The 24,220-nt window shown below is 42.2% G+C and overlaps 1 protein-coding gene and 1 non-coding gene across 2 annotated transcripts in view; both read right to left on the reverse strand.

Annotated features, from left to right (window-relative positions):
• Nucleotides 1-24,220, reverse strand: part of ATP8B1 (ATPase phospholipid transporting 8B1) — a 144,696-nt gene that overhangs the window by 87,957 nt on the left and 32,519 nt on the right. The gene's annotated exons all lie outside the window — the stretch shown is intronic.
• Nucleotides 3,081-3,151, reverse strand: TRNAR-UCU (transfer RNA arginine (anticodon UCU)). Its single transcript has one exon. It is a non-coding gene; the product is annotated as a tRNA-Arg (tRNA).

Genomic DNA, 24,220 nt, shown 5'->3' on the forward strand with positions numbered 1-24,220 from the left:
GGTTTCATGAATGCCTAGGACTATTCAAAATAGCCTTACCTCTCATTCCATCTGGAAATTTAACACCTTCACACATTCTGGGTCCAAAAATTCTATGGGACAAGGGCCACAGGCTGATACTTGAATCACTGTCCCCTCTGCTGTATTTAAAGTCAGTTCAGAGGGCTCAACTTAGATTATAAACTCTCCTAAGACAGCAGAGTTCATACTCTAAGTTACAGACCAAGATTATACTGCAAATACGTGGTTAATATTTCATACGTCTCTTGGAGATACTTGCGTTTGGCTTGAAAGATCTGTAGTTTCCTCCACATAGTACCTAGTCCTAACTACCTGTTCTGGAGTGTCTCTAAGCTTCTCCTACATACCTGATAGGTTTAAGGACTTATCATCATCATGATTAAGCCCTTAACATAGGGTTTCTGGAACTCCAAAGGTATTCCTGGGATGATGATTGTGAGCACTTAGAGAGGTGACAACATATTTTATATGTCAGATACTATGCTAACCGCTTGACAGTCATCTAATTTCATCTGTTGAGGATCAAATTATCCCCATTTTGCAGATGAAGAAGCTGACAATAAGAGATCTTTGCCCAAGTCATTAAGTCATATAGGTGACCAAGTCACATAGGTGGTAACTGAAGTATAATTCCTTGTTGAAAGTCCACGCCTTTAGTTACTACACTCATTGCCTTAATTCTACCTTATCACATCACTGTGGGGTAAGCAGAAGACTAAGTCTCCAATTTACAGCTGAGGAAATAAATAACCAAGACACATACAGTGAAACCTATACTGGAGCTAGAAGGGGCACCTAGTCATCCTGACACTCTGCAATGTCTCCACTCAAGGGTTTGACCTCTGTGGAAGCTGATGGAGGAGGAAGGGCATACAACGGTGGCCACTACTAGCCAGCATGCATTCACCCTTCCAAAAAAATTTTCTCCACTATCACCTAGACTACGGTTTCTGATCTTATATGAAATGCCTTTTGCCAGCTGTGTATTTGAGGGGTGGGGTCATCCTTACAGCTGCCTGGTTTCACGCTTCATTTCTCATGAACAAGGCCTCCTGCCATTTATCCCAGCCATCCCAAGACTGACTTGGCCTGGTGGTCTTTGGCAGTGCTCCTTAGAGGAGCCCCTCAGAGCAGCAAGACTGAGCAGTTCATCTGCCAACTTCTTTAAATCTGACTATGGAGTCCTACAGACTTTTTACTTCAAAAATCATGACTTAAAATATACGATAATCATTGCTATAACCCTCCCTTTTTTTACATACTAGGGAAATAAGAAGGACTCTGGATGGTGCAAACACTTTGCGCTCAACTGCTAAACCAAAGGTTGTTGGCTCAAACCCACCCAGTGGCACCATGAAAGAAAGGCCTAGCAATCTGCTTCCATAAAAGATTACAGCCAAGAAAACCCTATGGGGCAGTTCTACTCTTATAACACATAGAGTCACCATGGGTCAGGACCAACTCAATGGCAATGGGTTTTAGGGAACTAAGAATGAGAGATCATGTGACTGGTCCAAGCTCCCCTGGTCAGGCAGGGCCTAGGAGGAAAATGGCGGTCCACCCAGTGTGTAGGCAAAAAGGAAGTATTTCTACTACAGAAGATTCAAAAACAATAACAAAACCAACAAAAAGTTGTAGGATTTTTATTATCACCATGAATGGACAATGCCAGTGATAAAATACTTTCCTTCCACCAAAAGATTTTTGTTACAGTTACTGTTCAGTTTTAATAACACATAAGTAAGTTTGGCGCAGTGGTTAAGAGCTAGACTGCTAACCAAAAGTTTGGCAGTTCAAATCCATCAGTCGCTCCTTGGGAACTCTATGGGGCAGTTCTACTCTGTCTTATAGGGTTGCTATGAGTCAGAATCGACTTGATGGCAGTGGGTTTGGTTTGGGTTTTGAAGTTTCAAATAAGGAGCCCTGATGGTGCAATGATTAAGCACTTGCCTGTCCATTCAACCAGCTCCTGTCCCATTCTGCCTTCTCATCTCACCTCTGGACAGGAGCTGCCCATTTAGTCTCATGTATCTACTTGATACTCTTCATGAGTATCATTTTCTGTCTTAAAGTCCAGTCTGTTCTTTGTCTGAAGAGTTGGCTTTGGGATGGTTTTAGTTCTGGGTTAACAGAGAGTCCAGGGGCCATGACCTCTGGGGTCTCTCCAGTCTCAGTCAGACCATTAAGCCTGGTCTTTTTACTAGAACTTGAGTTCCACACCCCACTTTTTTCCTGCCCCGTCAGGGACTCTCTGTTGTGTTAGTTGGAATCAACTTGATGGCACATAACAAGTTTCAAATAAGCACATTTTTTATTAGGTATTCTTTGATAAACAGTGAATTCTCTGGAAACAATTCCGAGAACTCCTGTTTATACAGTCCACCCATCATCACGCCAAGATTCAGCTGCATGTGTTTGTTGCAAGAGTAAGTTTATAGGATTTGTTCAAACTCGCGTCCTGTGTAGTTAGTGTCTCCAACCCCCTAGTTTTACATCTTCCTGCATTCATATAGATTTGAAATAAACAACTGTAAAGACCAGAAAGAGAAGAGTGAAATAAAATGTAAAACAATCAACCAACGCTTACTTTAATTCTATCAACTTCTGTGACCACTTGGCCTTTTTTATTTGTACTTAAACTTTTCAACATGAAACATTCAGCAATATCCTATTTGTCTCCAAAAATTCAAAATGAACTCAAGTTCAGTAAAAGAAAATGTCACTGCCTGGGTTTCTTTTCTATTATTATTCATTTCATTTCATGATTGTTACGAAAAATAGTTTTGTACTGTAGAGGTTATTACTGTTAGCTGTTGTTGAGTTGGCCCCTGAGTCACGGCGACTCCATGCACGACAGAATGAAACGATGCCTGGTACTGCACCGTCCTCATGATCAGTTGCAGACCACAGTGTTGTGACCCATAAGGTTTTCGTTGGCCGATTTTCAGAAGTAAATCACCAGGCCTTTCTTCTTAGTCTGGAAGCTCCACTGAAACCTGTTCAACATCATAGCAACAGGCAAGCCTCCACTGACAGGCAGGTGGTAGCCGTGCATGAAGTACACTGGCTAGGAATTGAACCCAGGTCACCTGCATAGAAGGCAAGAATTCTACCCCTGAACCACCACTGCTCTCTCTCCTGTAGAAAAGGGGGTGTAAAGAAATTACCTAAAATGGCTTTTAAGTTCTCGTGGTATACCACTGCTGCCTGGTCTCTCATTCCCAGGCTTTACTGTGTTCCCCGTATTACACTGCTTCATGTGAGGTTTGAAAATGTGAGAGGACCTTCTGAATCTTTAATTCTCACAGAGGATGTTACAGTCAGATACTGTAATCTGTTAGTCTATGTCTATAAATTCAGAATCCTCCTCTCCCCCGTGACTGCCTCCACGAAAGGAAAAGCTGTAACTAGCTTTTTTTGTAAATTGTAAAATTAAGACCTGAAAGACCATGTTTTCCATCTTATTCTAATTACCCCAAGGTAAAACATGCTACTTTTTGTGGTTTAACCGGGTTATAAGACTTACTTGCAGGGAATAACCTGAAGAAAACAACAACTGGTATTTAATGTAAATAAGGCCAGCCTGCTCAAACACGGAAGTTGACTAAGGCAGGCCTTGTACAAACAGCTGTGATCACCTATTTGGATTTACATTGTAAGAGAAAAAAATAAACCCATGAAAGTATCCAACATTTATTAAAACACTCCTCAAAATATTTGGGGTTTTTTATGAAGTGCCAATTAAGCAAATTTTCTATTTCAGCTCTTAAACAGGCCCTCAGGAAAAATAGCAATTCATTCTAGAACTTTTTTTTCTGTGATATTTTCTCCTTTCAATCAATATTCACTTCCCTTTAAAATTTCTGTGTACCTTTTTGGGAGCACTGGCACACTATGGTGAGGGCTTGAGTTAGCAACATCAGCCCCCATGTAGATCATTTGTGTAAATCATAACAAATTATGAACGACATTGTGAAGAATGGGAATCCCAGAACACTTAATTGTGCTCAGGCACAACTTCTACGTGGACCAAGAGGCAGTTGTTCTAGCAGAACAAGGGGCTACAGTTTGGTTGAGAATCAGCAAAAGTGTGCATCAGGGTTGTGTCCTTTCACCATACTTATTCAACCTGTATGCCCAGCAAACAATCTGAGAAGCTGGACTGTATTAAGTAGAATGTGGCATCGGGATTGGAGGAAAACTCATTAACAATCTGTGTTATGCAGATGACGTGATCTTGCTTGTTGAAAGCACTTACTGATGAAGATCAAAGACCACAGCCTTCAGTATGGATTACACTTCAACATAAAGAAATGAAAAATCCTCACAACTGGACTAATAAGCAACATCATGATAAACAGAGAAGAGACTGAAGCTATCAAGGATTTCATTTTACCTGGATCCACAATCAATGGCCATGAAGCAGCAGTCAAGAAATTAAAGTATTGAACTGGGCAAATCCACTGCAAAAGACCTCTTTCAAGTGTTCAAAAACAAAGATGTCACTTTGAGGGCTAAGGTGCGCCTGATCCAAGCCACGGTATTTTCAATTGCCTTGTATGCATATGAAAGCTGGACAGTAAGGAAGACTGAGAAAGAATTACGACTTTTGAATTATGGTGTTGGCGAAGAATACTGAACATACCACAGACTGGCAGAAGTACAAACAAGTTTGTCTTGGAAGTACTCCCAGAGCGCTCCTTAGAAGCGAGGATGGTGAGACTTCAACTCACACATACTTTGGACATGTTATCAGGAGGGACTAGTCCCTGGAGAAGGACATCATCCTTGGAAAAGTAGATGGTCAGTGAAAACGAGGAAGACCTTCAATGAGACAGACTGACATAGTGGCTGCAACCATAGGCTCAAACCTAACACGGATTGCGAGGATTGCATAGGACCAGGCAGTATTTCATTCCATTGTACACAGGGTCGCTACGAGTCGGAACCAACCGGAAGGCACCTAAGAATACCTCCATACTTACTTCCCAACATGCGTGCACGCGCACACACACACACACACACACACACACACACACACGGCATGTAGTATAGAGAGAACTGTTTTAACTCTGAAGTGAAATAAACTTTAAAATAATCAGCCGAAATATGTTTGAATATTTTCTGCTCTTTCACATTCTCCCTTCTCCACAGACCCATACTTCAACCCCCATCTTCCTACAAAGTGAAAACAATTTCCTTGAAAGCAACTGGACTCTAATAATAAAGAAAATGTAACTTCTTTAACCCTTTTGTTATCATAATACTGTTTAAAATACTATTAATAAGACAATTGAAGCCTCTGGGTGGTGGAAATGGTTAATATTTGACTGACAACTCAAAGGTTGGCGGTTCGAGTCCACCTAGAGATACCTGGGAAGAAACCAAAACCAAAAACCAAACCCGCTGCTGTCGTGTCAATTCTGGCTCATAGCGACACTTGGAAGAAAGGCCTGGCAATCTACTTCTGAAAAATCAGCCGTTGAAAACCCCATGGGGGGCAGTTCTACTCTGACACATGTGGGGTTGCCATGAATCGGAGCTAACTCGACAGCAACTGGTGATTACTAAGACAATTATAATCTTTTATAATATAAAAGGTGCTACTAACCTGAAAAATTACCCCCAAAATAAGTTGATTTAGGTGAAGGCACACTATAGAACTCTGAGTTGATTCAGGAAGTTCACTCTTTCATTTATGAGACAGGGATCCCTGTGGTTGTCTCCCCTCTAAGGCCTGGGAGGAAGAAGGCTCTTAGCTGAGTTGCCCAGAGGACCTCTCGCCCCCACCCAGGCCATCTACCTCGGCTCCCATCTGCAAACCTCAACTGCCCACAAATAAATCAATGCCAGCAATAAATTCCCAACTGATAGCAAAACTAACTGGCCTGAATTTTATTTTGACATATTAATTCTCCTGACTTTCCAGCGTTCTTTAAAAGAAAAAAAAAAAAACAGAGGGAAAAAAATGGACTTAGTCTAAGAATAATGAGAAAAACATCAAGAACAAATAAGGGGAGAACAACAAGTGCTGGCAAGGCTGCGGGGAGATTGGAGCTCTTATGCACTGCTGGTGGGAATGTAAAGTGGTACAACTATTACGGAAAATGATATGGCGCTTCCTTATAAAGCTAGAAATAGGAATACCATATGATCTAGTAATCCCACTCCTAGGTGTATATCCTAGAGAAGTAAAAACTATGACACGAATAGACATATGCACACCCATGTTTATTGCAGCATTATTCACGATAGCAAAAAGATGGAAACAACCTAAGTGCCCATCAGATGAATGGATAAACTGTGACACATACACACAATGGAATATGTGCACCAATAAAGAATAATGATGAGTCCACAAAACAGCTCACGATATGGATGAATCTGGAGGACATTATGCTCAGTGAAATAAGTCAATCACAAAAGGACAAATATTGTATGAGATCACTATTACAAAAAGTCAAAAATAGGTTTACACACAGAAAGAAACTTTCTTTGATGGTCACCAGGGATGGAAGGAGGAGGGAGGGAAAATCACTAACTAGATAGTAACCCAAAACTCACTGCCATTGAGGTGATTTCAACTCATAGCGACCCTATCAGACAGATTAGAACTGCCCCATAAGTTTCCAAGGAGCGCCTGGTGGATTCAAACTGCCGACCTTTTGGCTAGCAGCCATAGTTCTTAACCACAAGTGTTAATTCTAGTGAAGGAAAAGACAATAGGCAATATGGGGGAAGGCAGCACAATATGACCAAGCAAAGGAAGACACTGAGAGGTACACAAGAATAAAGGGCAACTGTGGTAAGTGTAACACATGTAATCCTGCAATGACAGTAATAATAAACAATAATTTGTGAGTGGGTACACATGCAAATATGTATGCAAATAGGTGAAGGAGGTCATCTGGGAGTACACCCGCCTGTATATATAGGTAGGGTTGTAGATATTACTACGTACATATTTGTACATGGTGCATGTATATTCATCTACATATATATAACAGAGCACATAGGGGGCACAGTTATAGAAACTACTTAGATATCAGAATTGAACTACTAGGCTTGAAGGCTAAGGACCATAGTCTTGGGGGGACATCTAGGTCAACCGGTAAAACACAGTTCTTAAAAACAATGTTCTACATCCTAGTCTGGTGACCAGTGTCTGGGATCTTAAAAGCTTATGAGTGGCCATCTAAGAAGCAACTATTGGTCTCTTCCCAACTGGAGCAAAGGAGAATGAAGAAAAATAAGGCTTAAGGAAGCAATTAGTCCAAAGGACTAATGGCCCACATGAACCACAGCCTCCCCTAACCTGAGACAAGAAGAACAAGATGGTGCCCGGCTACCACTACCAATCACTCTGACCGGAACTGCAATAGAAGGTCCCAGTAAGAATGGGTAAAAATGTAGAACAAAATTCATATTCAAAAAGAAAAGACCAGGCTTATTGGTCTGATAGAGACTGGAGGAACACCTGACACTATTGCCCTAAGACAACCTCCTAACCTGAAACTGAAGACACTCCCAGAGGCTACCTTACAGCCAAATGATAGGCCTAGAAAATAAACAATAATACCCATGAAGAATATGCTCCTTAGAATAATCAACTATACAAGACCAAAAGGACAACATTTGCCCAAAACCAAAGACGAGAAGGCAGGGAGGGACAGGGAAACTAAATGAATGGAAACAGGGAACCCAGGGAGGAAATGAGGAGAATGCTGACACATTGCAGGGATTACAACCAATGTCATGGAAAAATGTGCGTATGAATTGCTGATTGGAAAACTGATTTGCTCTATAAACTTTCACCTAAAGCACGATAAAATGTTTAAAAAATTTTTTTTGAAAAGAAACAGGTATAAAAAAGAATAAATGAACAGTTTAAATAATCTACCAATCAGCATAGCTAAACCATGAACAGAACAAAACACCTACATACTGCACAACCCAAGAAAAATTACTTAAAAGCCTTTAAATGCCACATGGATTGAACTTTACTTTAGGTATCTAGAGCTCATTAAAATCTTTTCAAAAGCATTTTTAAAATGCACACTGAATAGGCTACATTCTGGATTTAAACAATGTTATCTTTTCAGATGAAGTCTCCAGGAAATGAAAACAGTGAAAAATCTCAGCTGATGACCCAAAGCTTAGAGGTTCAAGTCAACCCAGAGGCATCTTAGAAGAAAGGCCTGGTGGTCTCCTTCTGAAAAGCCAGCCTTTGAAAATCCTGTGGAGCTCGGTTCTACTCTGACACACACGGGGTCACTATGAGTAGGAGGTGATGCGGAGGCAGCTGGGGGTGGTGGTAGCCCTCCAAGTATTTCAGAGTGGCAACACATACACTTTCGTCACATCTGTCAATGAAAAGCCAACCTGCTCAAGACTTGGTGTTTGAGCCACAAAACAAGCCACTTCCAAATACTCACTAATAAGTATAGAAAATACTCATTAGCCAGGTCTATATGGCAGTTCAGTCCGTGGACTCATCACTGACTACCACCTCAGCCAATATCAGTCACACCTTTTCCTTTTCTCCTCCATCTTAGAGACCTGTCTCTGGCAAATCTGCATCTTCGTTTTCTTAACAAAGTTCAAACTGGAGGCACCAAATCCAAGGCTGTACTAACACTTGAGGCAGTCAACTCTGTGTATGTGTGCATTTACCATGGAAGGGTTTGAACATTATGTTTGCCCTGGTTCAAACATTAGTAACTTAGGCTACCAATGAGAGAGCAATAATTTTGACTGAAGTTCAAATTTTATAGTCTAGACCAATTACAAAACCTGTTGCTGTCGAGTCAATTCTGACTCACAGCTACTCTATAGGACAGAGTAGAACTGCCCCATAGGGTTTCTAAGGAGCAGCTGGTAGATTCAAACTGCCAACCTTTCAGTTAGCAGTTGAGGTCTTAACCATTGTGCCACCAGACCAACTATAAAATACAATTACATTGAACATATTCTGAAATGAGAATCAATGGCTCTCAAGAAATGGCAGTAGTAGGGAAGATGTGGATCTGAGAGATTATTTGGGTTGTCTTCTAAAGCTACTGACAGATGGTTTCTGTCGTGCTCCATTACCGGAAATTATTAAGGTTTCACATCTGCATTAGACCTTAGAGAAGTTATATCCATCTGCTGTGCGTCATCCACCATCTGACCCTGCCTATCTCAGGCTCCACCTCCCCTTTGCTCCAGTCATCTTCCGCCCACACACTGGCCACTCACCCGGGCAAAAGGACACTTTCACTCCTTTTCCAGCCCTCAGATGCCGATGTAATCGCTTTTTCATTTGCACTCAAACAACTGACTGCCTGAACCATTCTCTGCATTCTGACTTGTAGTTGTTTTTCTCTCTGGAGGGACTGCATACTCTGTGTAGTATCGGTCCATCTTGAGAACTCAGGGATTAAATAACTCAAATACTAAACAGCAAGTCTTTTCATAGGCAGTTAAAAGGAGATTCATTTTTAAAAATGAAATACACCTGAACATTTCATAAACTGAAAATGCTATAGACAACTGCAACACTTCATAAATGAGAGCTGTCCTCATCTGTATGGTGCCTGAGGAGCATATTTGCTCTTTGGATCACTAGGAACAGTTAGCATTTACTTGTTTTTTTGTGTAGTATAATTTTTTTTTTTTTCTTTCAGGAATCACCTTTAGCTTAAATACTTTTTCCACCCTTTATCACATTTAATTCTCCATAGCAGTGTGACTAAAGGCTTGTCACTACCCCCATTTCAAGGAGGAGAAAACCAAGGCTGAGTTATGTGGACTGCTTGAAGTCACATAGCTGGCTGCTACAGGCTAAAACTGGAAACAATCTGAATTCTCCAGTTGCTCATTTCACTGTGCCACAATGCAGCACCCCTGGCATGCCCAGAGGGCATTCAGGGGAGTGGCAAAGAGTATGGGCTCTGGAGCCACACTGCTGCCAGGTAGTAGTTGTGCGACCACGGGAAAGCTTATTAAGTAACATTGCTATGTCTCAGTCTGCTCATCTGCAAAATGGATAAAGAATAGTGTCTGACTCAAAGGAAGGGTGCAAAAAATGCTGTCATTGTTAGCTGCCATTACGTCAGCTCCAACTCATGGTGACCTTATGTATAATAGAAGGAAACATTGCCAGGCCCTGTACCATCGTCATACCACCATTGGTATGCTCAAGTCCCTTGTCATGCATATTGCGTCAATCTACCACATCAAAGGTCTTCCTCATTTTTGTTGACCTTCTACTTTACCAAACACGATGTCCTTTTCTAATGACGTGTCCAAAGTTAGCTGTTGTTATTCTTACGTGACAGGATTAAACACTAGGAGTAAAAATATGTGACCAAACTGACACCTCAGGAAGTAGCTGAGACCTTACTACAGGCCCATGCTGGGGCTCAAATTCACCTGCCTTTGTTAAATCATTGATAGCCAGGGGAACACCATGCTGGTAACCTACAGTGGTTGGGGCCGCAGGAAAATGTCACCCTAGTAGTGAGAGAGACATTAAATATTTCACTCTAGCAGCTGCTCAGAACAAAGCAGCTGAGGCGTATCCATTACCTTCTTTTCCAGATCTCCTGCACAAAGGAAAACATGTCACAGAAGCTCAAACTTGAGACTTTAAAATATAACATCAACAAAGTATCTTAGAGTCAGTATCTTTGTATAATAAAGAAAGTGGGATTTTTCAGAAACGGAAAGTGTTATTTTTCAGAAACAGAAACTCCCTTTACACCTGACACCTGTGCCACAATATACAGTGTCTCTCTTGCCAACAGGAGACACGCTATACCAGCCAGCCAAAAATAGTCTCGGGGTGTTTATCAACAATGTGTAATTGGACATTGGAGACCCCAGAGCTGAATGTATTCATACAATCCCAAATAACACTCCCACCAGAACTGCTAATTAAACTTTTTTTTACAATAGCATCCGATTTCAACATGAAATTCCATGTGCTACATAACTATGTCAACATTTGGGGAGGGAAGGATTATAACAGAATGAATCTTCTCATTTTTTTTTTTCTCCCAAGATAAAAATTCTTGATAAAATTTCCTACGGTCTTGGCAATTTCACATCGAGTTAATTCTTGATTTATGTGTTTAATGATTGATCTGTTCATTATCTGTAGCTCCCAGGCCAGTCTCCCTCCCTGGGAGCTCAGCCTCGCCTGTTTACACAGGCAGGTTCCCAAAGGCAGTTTTTAACTTTCAGCCGTTTAAACAGTGGGCAGAGGCGGTCAATAATAGAATCATTTCCGGGCCTCAAGAGAATTCCCCTAGAAGTTCTCATGATCTCTATATATCCTGACAATGCTATGCCAGTTACACCCAGTCCCCACCAATAACACGGAACAGGCAGAACAGCGCCTGCCACCACAGACTTCCATGTGCTCAGGCCTTGTGTTCGGCAGGCAAGACCTCCCATCAACTTCCCATCACCTGGAGTCAGAGCAGAAATCACAAACTGGCAGCTGAAGGCAACCTGTACATTGCTTGGCTCACCTAGGGGTTTCTTGTTTGTTTAAATGTAATTAGGGGCATTAAAAAAAAATCTGCCTATAACCTAGATTTCCAAACTTCCTTAAATTGGGGACATCTGGGCAACACCTGGGCAAGACCACCGTCAGTGAAAGCTGGGTAGTGACTGCTCCCTTTGAGAAGTCCCGTGCTCCACTAGTGGCCACAATCCCCACCCCCAGCCACTCTGCCCCTCCCCAGCCCTTGTAGTAATTTGAATTTGGAACGTCAGTCAAATACCATTACTATTCTGATTTTGCAGGAGTCCCAGGGTGGTGCAAATGGTTAAGTGCTGGACTACTAGCCAAAAGCTTGGTGGTTCAAACCCACCCAGAGGCCCCCCGGGGAAGACAGGCCAGATGATCTGCTTCTGAAAGGTCACACCCTTGAGAACTCTATGGAGCAGTTTTACTCTGCACACATCGGGTCACCATGAGTCGGAACTGACTTAACAGTAACTAACAACAACATTCCGGTTTTACAGACAAGGAAACTGAGGCTTCCTCAAAGTCACAGTAAGTGGCAAGCTGAAATCACAATCAATTGGTGTTTCTGATTGCCGCATCTGTATGAGTCGAAATCAACTGGATAGCAATGGGTTTTTGGTTTGGTTGTTCACTTGACCCCTTTAGCAGGGAAACTAGCAGATATAAGGGCAGGATAGGCACATTCGAGTAATTTTCAAATTCTATATTTGCAAAAGAGAAGGCCTCTCTCTAAAGTTAATCAATATAGATATGTTTACTGAATGAGAATATAACATAGTCACAAATCTGCCATAAACTCCTTATAAAAATAAAGGAAAGAGCATCTGTTCAACCAGGAACGTTTTCCACATCTAGGAATTTTTTTTTAATACGTTCTTTGCCAGATTTGCCAATTGTTAACATTTTACCCCATTTTTTTTACCCTTAGCTCTCTCATGCATATACACACACGCATGTGCACGCACACATACATACACACATACATGTCCTTGTGGCAGGTGCCCATCATTTTTTTATAATTTCTGTACTTTATGACAGTAAGAAGATATTCCAGACTCAAACTGTATCTCTCCTTCCCCAACCTTGTAATCAGTCATTTCTTCCAGTAGCCCTGGCTCCTTTTAGTGGGGAATGGTTCCAAAGACCAAGATCTGGGCTCTAAATGTGCTCATTGCTACTGGGTGTCTTTGCTTCTAGGCCCTTTGGAGGACAGACCTAAGTATTATATACATGTATATACATATACGCACACACATATGTAGAAACATGCATACGTACATGTTGCATAGGCATGCTTATACATACGGATACTTCAGAAATGAGTTCATATCAATAACTCCAATTCCAATTGAATTCCACAATGTTCTTGTTTGCCTTCCCCCATTTCAGTTGTACATGCCTTCTTCCTCACTGAGAACTCCAACTCCCCAAAACAATACATTTACTCATTTAACCCAGTGCCGTCGATTCAATTCCGACTCATAGCGACCCTACAGGACGGAGCAGAACTGCCCCATAGAGTTTCCAGGGAGCGCCTAGCGGATTCAAACTGCCGACCCTTTGGTTAGCAGCCATAGCACTTAACCACTACGTCACCAGGGTTTCCTTTACTCATTTGCTCAACGCTAAAATGCATCTAAAATTGTTTCAGAACTGCTTTACCCATACCCAGTGCCATCGAGTCGATTCTGACCCATATCACTACATAAATCAAACATACTAAAATACTTTAGAAGCCCTGGTGGCACAGTGGTTAAAGCACTTGGCTGCTAACCAAAAGGTTGGTGGTTCGAACCCACCAGCAGCTCTGTGGGAGACAGCTGTGGCAGTCCGCTTCCATAAAGATTACTGCCTTAGAAGTCCTATGGGGCAGTTCTACTCTGTCACATAGGGTCGCTATGAGTTGTAATCGACTCAATGGCAATGGATTTTCCTTGGCATAATGTCCATGTAAAGAGGTGGCCCAATGTGGCAACTTGTTATGGACTGAATTATGTCCCCCCAAAACACGTGTTGTAAATCCTAAGCTCTATGCCTGTGGTTATAATCCCATGTGGGAATGGGTTGTCTCTGTTATGTTAATCAGGCAGGATTATGTAGGGTACATCTTGAGTCAATCTCTTTTGAGATATAAAAAAGATTAAACAAGGGAGCAGAGCAGAGATGGCTTACAATAGATGCCAAGACACATGGAAATCTCCAAGGAACCACCAGGCAGATGCTGAAGAGACAAGGACCTTCCTCCAGAGCCAACAAATACAGAAAGCCTTTCCCTAGAACCAGCACTCTGAATTTGGGCTTCTAGCCTCATAAACTTTGAGAATATACATTTCTCTTTGTTAAAGCCACCCATCTGTGGAATTTCTGTTATAGCCCCACTAGATAACTAAGACTGAATTTGGTACCGGCGGAGTGGGGTGCTGCTCTAACAGACACCTAAAACGTGGAACCAGTTTTGGAACTGGGTAATAGGCAGAGGCTAGAACAGTTTTAAGGTGCCTAACAGTAAAAGCCCAGATTGCCTTGAAGAGACTGTTGGTAGAATTATGGACATGAAAGGAGATTATAATGTGGGCTCAGAAGGAAGTGAGGAGAGCAATAAAGAAAGTCTGTCATCCTGGAGAATACATTTGGCGCCAGCAACAGAATATTGCTAGAAATGTGGTTGTTAAATGTGGTTCTGGAGAAACTTTAAAAGAAAATGACAAACAAGTGATTAGACAATGGAAGAAGGACGAAATGTTTTATGCAGCGGCCAAAAGAATTTGTCTGAATTTTGTTCAAATGTTTGGTGGAAGGTAAAACTTGCACGTGATGAACTTGTATATCTGGCTGAGGAGTTTCTAAGCAAGATCTTAAAAGGAGCTGCGTGGTTTCTCCTTACTGCTTATGGTAAAATGCAAGAGGAAAGAGATGGACTTAAAAATGAACTGTGTAAAATGAAAACAGAACTTAAAGATTTGGAAAATTCTGTTGTACAAATTAAGGACACGTGTCCTAGAATGTTCACCAAGGACAGGACGCGTGGCTACACAATCTTCTTTGTTAAAGAGATTAAGCCTGTGACTGATGGATCTAAGCAATGACTACAGCAGAAAACCCACCAGCTTAGACTGAAGGGGTCAGAGAAAGAACGAAAGGAAAGAATGCTCCCTGCTTCTTGGAATTCTACAGGCAGGAAACAGGCCAAAGGAGCTACATCGGTTTTCCTCCAAAAAAGGAAAAGAACCAGCCCTGGAGCAGCTCAGGGATCAACAGAAATGTTGGAAGGAGCATGGGAAGCAGCTGCCTCAGTCTCAAACGGGGGGGGGGGGGGGGGCACGGCCTCTGGGGTGACAAAATGTAGAGCCAAGGCTTTCTAGGTTTCAAAGAGTCAGATCTTCATCAAATCGTTTCCAGAGTGTGGGGCTGCCATTCAGCTTGGCCAAGAGGATGGGGCCGCTGCCCAAAGTTGAGGGGCGGGGCTGCCATGTCCAAAGGCCAGAAGAATGGGGCAGCCACACAGTGGACTAAGAGAATGGGGCAGCCCAAAGCCAAGGGAGCAGAGTTGGTGCCCCAGCGGGCCTGGAAGGTAGAGCTGAAGCCCAGGGCCAAGGAGCCTCCACCCAGAATCTAGAGAGTGTGACCAACACACAGAGTCTGGAGGGCGGGGCTGTTGCCCAGATGGTACCAAAAAACAGAGGTTTATTTTCAAGGCTTGAGGGCTAAATGTAATTTGCTCTGTTGGGTTTTGAACTTGCTTAGTGCCAGTTATTCCTTCTTTCCGTCTAATTTCTCCCATTTGTAAAGAAAACGTCTACCTTTCCACTGCTGTACTTTGGAAACAGGTAATCTGTAATCTAGGTTTCACAGGTTCACATATGAAAAAGAATTTCGCCTCAGGATGGAATATACCCAAAGTCTCACCCATATTTGATTTAGATGATTCAGAAGATGAGACTTTGGACTTGGAGTTGATTTAAGACTTTTGGGATACTGTGATGGTGTGAACGTGTTTTGCATGTGGCAAGGACATGAATTTTTGGAGGTGAAAGGGTGGAATGTTATGGATTGAATTAAACCAAAATGCCAAACTCGTTCCTGTCAAGTCTATCCGGACTGATAGCCACCCTACAGGACAAACTAGAACTGCCCCATACAGTTTCCAAGGAGCACCTAGTGGATTTGAACTGCCAACCTTTTGGTTAGCAGCTGTAGCTCTTGGAACCACTATGCCACCAGGGTTTCTGGTGGATTGAATTAAGTCCCCCAAAAGTATTTCTTGTAAATTCTAACCTCTATGCCTATGGTTATAATCCATTTGGGAATGGGTTGTCTTTGTTATGTTAATGAGGCAGGATTAGTATAGAGTGTATCTGGCGTCAAACTCTTTTGAGATTTAAAGGAGATTAAACAAGGGAACAGAGCAGAGATGTTGGAAGATAGATGCCAAGACATGTGGTGATCTCCAAGAACCAGGAAGCAGAAACTGACAGAGGCTTCCTCCACTTCCTCCACAGCCGACAGAGAGAAGGCCTTCCCCTGGAGCTGGTGCTCTGAATTCCGAATTCTAGTCTCCTCAACTGTGAGAAAATAAATTTCTGTTTATTAAAGCCACCCATTAGTGGTATTTCTGTTATAACAGCGCTAGATAAGTAAGGCACAACTCAGTAAATATTTTCTCATTGGAGACAGAAAAGGGAGATTACTTTCTGAACCTTCGGTCTCTGAGAGGTATCTGGTAATGTATGTCAAGTGGCCTCAAAGAGAACCAGGAAAAAAAAATGTGTTTGGATGACTCAGAACAAATCTCTCACAGCTGTTGGGAAACCCGCTCCCAGTCCTGCCCTGCACAAGTAGATTTTAGTTCAAGGCTAATTTTCTCTTTCTCAACTGGTATTGCTACTATCCTCGCACTATCCCCACCATGTAGGACTGGTACGAGCTCCCAACCCACAGCCTCCTCTCACTCTGTCATCGGTACCCAAGCTCAAAGGTACTAGAGAGAAGCCATCGCTCCAAATTCCAATATATAAGTCAGCAAAAATTAATGACTAAAAGTGATCCCCTCCCCCACAGTGATTTTAATTAGCACACAGAATGTAAATGAACAAAATTCAGTATAAACCAGTAAAACCATTTGCTGTCAAGTTGATTCTGACTCACAGAGACCCCATGCATGTCAGCAGAACTGTGCTCCACAGAGTTCTCAATGGCTGAGTTTTTGAAAGTGGATTGCCAGGCCTCTTCTCTGAGACGCCTCGAGGTGGACTCCAACAGCCAACCTTTTGGTTAGCAGCCAGCCCTTAACCATTTGCACCACTCAGGGACTCCAAATTCAATATAGAAATCTAAATTAACAAAGTCTTAGGGGATTAACGTTTAATAAACGCAACCCTGTGGGATAAGGCCTGGATCGATGAGACATCTGAAGAGTGTCTCAGTACTGGTTCTCAGTCCAGCTAAGGAAAAGCCTTGCCCCCAAGAACCTACAGCCTGGAAACAGGCTGGCAGAGCCAGCTCCAGAGATGCCAAAGACCCCACCTCCCATAACCAGCCTGTCTCCACCTTCACCTTTTCTCTCTCAGCTTCCCAAACCTGAACACTGGTCTCCCTTGAGAGAAACAGAAGCTGGTGGCTTCTACACGATACAGTCCACGAGTAATGCACATCTGAACCTTAACCCCGGACTTCCGTCATCATCTTTTCCTCTTCATGAAGTTCTGACTTTGAAATATGGCTGTACAGAATCCTGCTCTTTGTCCAACAAGCTGTTATATATTATAAAAACAAAGCTTAAAAGCCCAAAAGTTGTTTCTGGAAAGGGAAATACATCTAAAAGAAACAGATAAAACACACCTAAATTCTGTACTTAAGAATTCTAATTTCTCCTCTATAATTAAAAATTGCTTTTGTTCTCGAGAAAGCATTTACAAGGATCACTGTGTCTAACTGGAATAACATGTTCTAGAATTAGTGGTCACTGAGCACCTTTATTACTGAAAGTGGAAGAGGTCATAAAAATATCTTTGCCTTCACAGATGGGCAGCTTGCTAAAAAAGGTTTTTCCCCCAAACAAGAGAAAAATAGAAGACTGGTCGCTCCAAAAGGAGCCCTTGCGGCAGAACGGTTAAGCGCTCGGCCGCTAACTGAAAGGTTGGTGGTTCAAACCCACCAGCCACCCCACAGGAGAAAGGGCAGTCTGCTTCTATAAAGATTACTGCCTTGGAAACCCTATAGGGCAGTTTTACACTGTCCTACAGGTTGCTCTGAGTTGGAATTAACTCAACAGGACACAACAACAACAGTCAATGCAAAGGAGCAAACCAAGTCATCCGAACTCTTTTTTTTTTAACAGACTGAAGCTGTGCCATCTAAGCTTCAAGTAGCTTTTAGGATAAAATGCGACGGCCTCTCTGCGGGTTACTGAGCTAACAGGGTGTGGTGCAGAGTCCGCCACTCTAGGCCAGCATGGCCACCACTGGCCCTACAGCCTTCAGCAGGTCTCCGCACCCTCCAGGCTCAGGCTCTCATTGCTAAGTGAGGGTTCTTCACCACATCAGTGGTTCTAACACCTGACTACACATCAGAATCCTTTGGGGTACTTATTTTTTTATATATATTTATTTTATTTTTGTTGTTGTTGAGAACATACACAGCAAAACAAGCATCAGTTCCGCAGTTTCTACATGTAAAATTCAGTGACACTGATCACATCCTTTGAGTTGTGCAACCATTCTCACTCTCCTTTTCTGAGTTGTTCCTCCACCACTGACATAAATTCACTGTCCCCTAAGGTTCCTATCTAACATTTTGAGTTGCTGTTGGCAATTTGATCCCATATTGATAGATCTTAAAGAGCCATGGGGTACTTTTAACAACAACTAACTGCCTGCACCTGAACCCAGGCCTACTAAGCCTGGACTGGGGGAAGGGGAAGACCGTCCTAGGGCTTCACTAGAAGGTGTCTGAGGTCTCCTCCAAGACTAAATTTCCTAATGTGTTTGTTGTTTGTAACTCTTATTTTTTCAGTGTCTAGTTTGAAGAACATTCTCCTGAGTGAGTCTTGCTCTCAGGAGTGGGACACATATTAAGAAGTATTAGAAGAGAAGAAAAGGCTGCTTCTACCCACTGATACTAAAGTGACGACAAATCAAAGATACTTACATTGAACAACAGTGTATGCGCCTGAGTTAGTTACATTGCTGTTTAAGGGGAGGATAGTCCAGGTCCTGTGGGCTGTCTGATACAGTAGCCACTAGTCATGTGGCACTATTCAAATTTAAATTAATTAAAATAACTGAAAATTCAGTTCCGCAGTTGAACTAGCCACATATTAAGTGCTCAACAGCCACATGTGCCCCCCCCCCAAAAAAAACCCAAATCCATTGCCATCAAGTCAATTCTGACTCATAGCGACCCTATAGGACAGCGTAGTAGAGCTGGCCCATAGGACTTTCAAGGAGCTGCTGGTGGATTCAAACTGCTGATGTTTTGGTTAGGAGCCGTAAGTCTTAGCCACTGCACCACCAGGGCTCCACATGTGGGTACTGGTAGCTATAAAACACTTTCATCATTGCAGAAAGTTCTACTGGACAGCACTGGCCTAGGAGATGTAAGAAGGATTGAATTTAAGACTTGCCAGGCATCTTGATTTCACTGCGTTAATCTAGCAAGCAACCGGTTGGGCTTTCATTCACAAAAAAAACAAAAAACAACAACACACACACATATAAGACCTAAAATAATAAAATATACAGAGTATAAGCCTAGACAACTGACAATCTTTCAGAACATATGTTCAAGCTAGAAATATCCTAGATATCATTTTTAAAGGATATATAAGGAACGTTTTTTCAAGCCACTGAAGAAGAATCTAAGAATCATACTACTTCTTCACTTCAAAAAAAAAAAAAAAAAAAAAACCATTGCCATCGAGTGGCTTCCGACTCATAGCTACCCTACAGGACAGAGTAGAATTGCCCCATAGGGTTTCCAAAGAGCACCTGGTGGATTCCAACTGCTGACTTTTTGGTTAGCAGCCGTAGCTCTCAACTACTACGCCACCAGGGTTTCCTCTCCTCCAAAAAAAAAAAAAAAAAAAAGCCATCCCTAAATCCTAAAAATAGCCAACCAAGCAAGAGAATTGAGGGTGAAAAATACATCCCAGATTAAAATTCTAAAAGGCCATTTTTACTGCTTATGTGCCCCCCAAAAGCTATGTTTTTCAAGCTTTCTCTCGTGTGTATGTTACCACACTAATTCAGTATGCAGGATTCATAATATTACGTTGCTAGTCTGCAAACCCTGATGGCGTAGTGATTAAGAGCTATGGCTGTTAACCAAAAAAGGTCAGCAGTTCAAATGCATCAGGTGCTCCTTGGAAATTCTACGGGGCAGTTCTACTCTGTCCTATACAGTCGCTATGAGTCGAAATCAACTCGAAGGCAACGGGTTAATCCCTTATTCTAAATCCTAAAAATAAAAAGCAAGAGCCATTTCACGCCAATTTGGTAACAACCCCTAGCCAAGGAGCAGATGTGGAAATTGCTTCAGGGAGGGGATGAGTTACTTTGTAAAATGAACACACCCAGGAGAAATCCTAGGGCTGACCACAATAGCAATCATTTTTAACCGGTTAAAAACCCCAGAAGCCAGAGGTGAGTGATAATTTCTACAAATAAAAATTCAGAGATGGTCTCACTTTCTCAGCTGCTCGGAAGGAAACTGACCGGCCTGAGTACAGGTAGTCCCTGACTTTCTTAGATATCTAATGCTGCTAAAACAGAAATGCCACAAGTGGATGGATTTAACAAACAAAAATTTATTTTCTCACAATTCAGGGGGCTAGAAGTTGGAATTCAGAGTACCAGCTCCAGAGGAAGGTCCTTGCCTCTTTAACTTCTGATTCCTGGTTCCTTGGAGACCTCCATATATCTTGGCATCTATCTTCCCTCATCTCTGCTATCCTCCCTTGTTTAATCTCTTTCATATCTCAAAAGAGATTGACCCCAGATACACCCTACACTAATCCTGCCTCATTAGCATAACAAAGACAACCCATTTCCAAATGGGATTATAACCACAGTCATACAGGTTAGGATTTACAACAAATACTTTAGGGGGACAAAATTCAGTCCATAACATTCTACCCTTTGGTCTTCCCAAAATTCATGTCCTTGACACATGTAAAACATATTTACTCTATCACAGTATCCCAAAGTCTTAAATCAACTCCGAGTCCAAAGTCTCATCTTCTGAATGATCTAAATCAATTATGAGTGAGATTTTAGGTGTATTCTATCCTGGGGCAAAATTCTCTTCATCTGTGAACCCGTGAAATCTAGATTACAAGTTATCTATTTCCAAAGTACAATGGTGGAACAGATATAAGGTAGACATTTTCATTACAAAGGAGAGAAACTGGAGGGAAAGAAGGAATAACAGGCACCAAGCAAGTTCAAAACCCAACAGAGGAAATTACATTTAGCTCTCAAGGCTTGAAAATAATCGTCTGTTTTTTGGTACCATCTGGGCCATAGCCCCGCCCTCCAGGCTCTGTGTGCTGGCCATGCTCTGTGTATTCTGGGTGGAGGCCCCTTGGCCCAGGACTTCAGCTGCACCTTCCTGGCCCATTGGGATGGCAGGCCTCATTCTTCTGGCCCTTGGCATGGCAGCCCCACCCCCTCAGCTTTGGGCAGTGGCTCCATCCTCTTGGCCAAACTGAATGGCAGTCTCATACTCCTGATATGAGTTGGTAAAGATCTGCCTCTTTGAAAACAAGGAAGCCTTGGCTCTACACTTTGATACTCCAGAGGTCATGACCCCATCCTTTGAGATCCCAGAAGCCGTGGCCCCATCCTTTGAGACCGAGGCAGCTGCTTCCCATGTTCCTTAAAACAGTTCTGTTGATCTCCAAGCTCCTGCAGGGAAGGTTCTTTTCCTTTTTTGGAGGAAAACAGATATAGCTCCTTTGGCTTGTTTCCTGCCTGTAGAATTCCAAGAAGCAGACAGCATTCTTTCCTTTCGTTCTTTCTCTGAACCTTCAGTCAAGCTGATGGGTTCTCTCCTGAGGTAGTTGGTTAGATCCATCAGTCACAGGCTTAATTTCTTTAACAAAAGATTGTGTAGCCACACATTCTTGGTGAACATTCTAGGACACGTGTCCTTAGTTTGTGCAATAGGATTTGCAAAGTTTTAAGTTCTGTTTTCATTTTACATGGTTCATTTTTAAGTCCATCTCTTTCCTCTCACATTTTACTATAAACAGGAAGGAGAAACCATGCAGCCCCTTTAAGATCTTACTCAGAAATCTCCTCAGCCAAATATACAAGTTCATCACTCACAAGTTCTACCTACAACCAAACATTTGAACATAATTCAGACAAGTTCTTTAGCCACTGCATAAAACACCTTGCCCTTCTTCCATTGTCCAATCACACGTTCATTATTTTCTTTTAAAGCCTCTCCAGAAGCACATTTAACATCCACATTTCTAGCAACATTCTGTTGCTGGAGCCAAACATATTTTCTAAGATAATAGAAACTTTCTCTATAGCTCTCCTCATTTCCTTCTGATCCCTCATCAGAATCACCTCTAACGTCCATAATTCTACCAACAGTCTGTTTAAGGTAATCTAGGCTTTTACTATTAAAAAATTACTATTAGACACCTTAAAAATCTTGCAGCCTCTACCAATTACCCAACTCTAAAGCTGTTGCCACATTTTAGGTGTCTGTTAGAGAGCAGCACCCCACTCTCCTGGTACCAAATTCAGTCTTAGTTATCCAGTGTTACTATAACAGAAATTCCACAAATAGGTGGCTTTAACAAACAGAAAATGTATTTTCTCATAGTTTATGAGGCTAGAAGCCCAAATTCAGGTGCTGGCTCTAGGGGAAGGCTTTCTGTCTCTGTTGGCTCTGGTGGAAGGGCCTTATCTCTTCAGCTTCTGCTTCCTTGGAATCTCTATGTGTCTTGGCATCTATCTTATCCCATCCCTGCTCTTATTTAATCTCTTTTACATCTTAAAAGAGATTAACTCAAGGTATTTCCTAAGCCAATCCTGCCTCACTAACGTAACGAAGCAATCTACTTCCAAATAGGATTATAACCATAGGCACAGAGGTTAGGATTTACAATACATATTTTGGAGGGACATAATTCAATCTCAAGTGTCAATTTGCTACAGGGTTCCCTTTCAGTGGAAACTCTGGTGGCGTAGTGGTTAAGAGCTACAGTTGCTAACCAAAAGGTCAGCAGTTTGAATCCACCAGGTGCTCCTTGGAAACTGAATGGGGCAGTTCTACTCTGTCCTGTAGGGTTGCTATCAGTCAGAATCTACTTGATGGCAATGGGTTAGGTTTTTTTTGGGGGGGGGGGGCGGGGTCTGTTTCAATGACTGTTTCAAGTCAGTTCTAAGTGAAATACCTTTTTTTTTTTTTAGTTCATATTATTGCCTTTTATTATCAGTATCTTCATAAATTCCATCTTTATTTCTTTTTGGACATCTTCGAGTGAACATCCTAAGAACGATCACATCAACAATATGTACTGCATACAATGCTGGAACATAGGATTCAGTACATATTACTAAGGATAAGATGTACAAAAAACCAAAAACAGATGGTCTCAAGTGCGGTTTGTCGCAACTTGAATTCATCATTAAGTCAGGGACTACCTGTAGAAAGACAACTTTCAAGAGCCCACCAACCACCTCCCCTGATGAATCAGGTAGGTGGGTTTCCAGTGAGCAGGATGGGTCCCTCCCAGGCACGTTGGGGGTTCTGGTCCTGATGCTGAGGGGGCAGGTGGCTTTGGGAAGCATACTCAGGTAGGCCAGCTGCAGCCTCCTATTCAACAGTTTTCCTACCCAAGCATGTTAAGGCAAGAGGCATCTAGGAAAGAAACGAGAGCTGAGTAGCTGCGTTGTTCAAAACCACTGAGCTGCCTGGGAGGCCTGGCCACAGCCCTCTGAACAAGGCATTCTGCCTTAGGTTCAACTCCTCACTCTGGGGCCATTCACCTCTTCCTGGGTGTGCCCTGGGGAGGTGGAGATAGGGATCTAATCGGCTCCCACCTCCACACTCTGTGATGGGAACCCTTTCTCTGGTTAAAATAAAACCAAATTTTAAAAAGTAAAAAACCTGATTTTCTAGAGCCATTCTATGGATGACTATGGGCCTTTTCACCCCAAACAATCATGAATGGAAGACCATTTGTTTACCAATTCTTGGTTCAGTTAAAATCAGAATAAAAAGCAAGAAATTGAGTGTAAGGTTCTTTTGGGGTACCAGGGTAAAGCAAGCAGCAGCTATGACATGAATTATCCCAAATGGCAGGAACCAGTCAAAGAGGACCCTGGAGGAGAAAGTCCAGCTGGGAGCTGGAGAAGAAAACTCATCAGGAGATCTGAGCCTGTGGCACTGCAGATGTACAGCACAGGACAAATTATTCAAGAATTTTCTGTTTGTAATGAAAGACTGATTTAATGATGTTTTAATGCTAACATTATTAATATTATTATTATTACTATTATTGAGCTAATACTATGTGCTAGGCACTGTTCTGAGCCCTTAACCCAGATTGATGCATTTAAAGCTCACAAATGACCCAATGAGACAGGTCCTGTTTTCCAGAAGTAGACGTCAGTATTTTATATTTTCCCATTTTTATATGTATTTCATGTATTACACGTATTT

The sequence above is a fragment of the Elephas maximus genome, chromosome 11 (assembly GCF_024166365.1).
Source record: "Elephas maximus indicus isolate mEleMax1 chromosome 11, mEleMax1 primary haplotype, whole genome shotgun sequence".
Lineage (NCBI taxonomy): Eukaryota > Metazoa > Chordata > Mammalia > Proboscidea > Elephantidae > Elephas > Elephas maximus.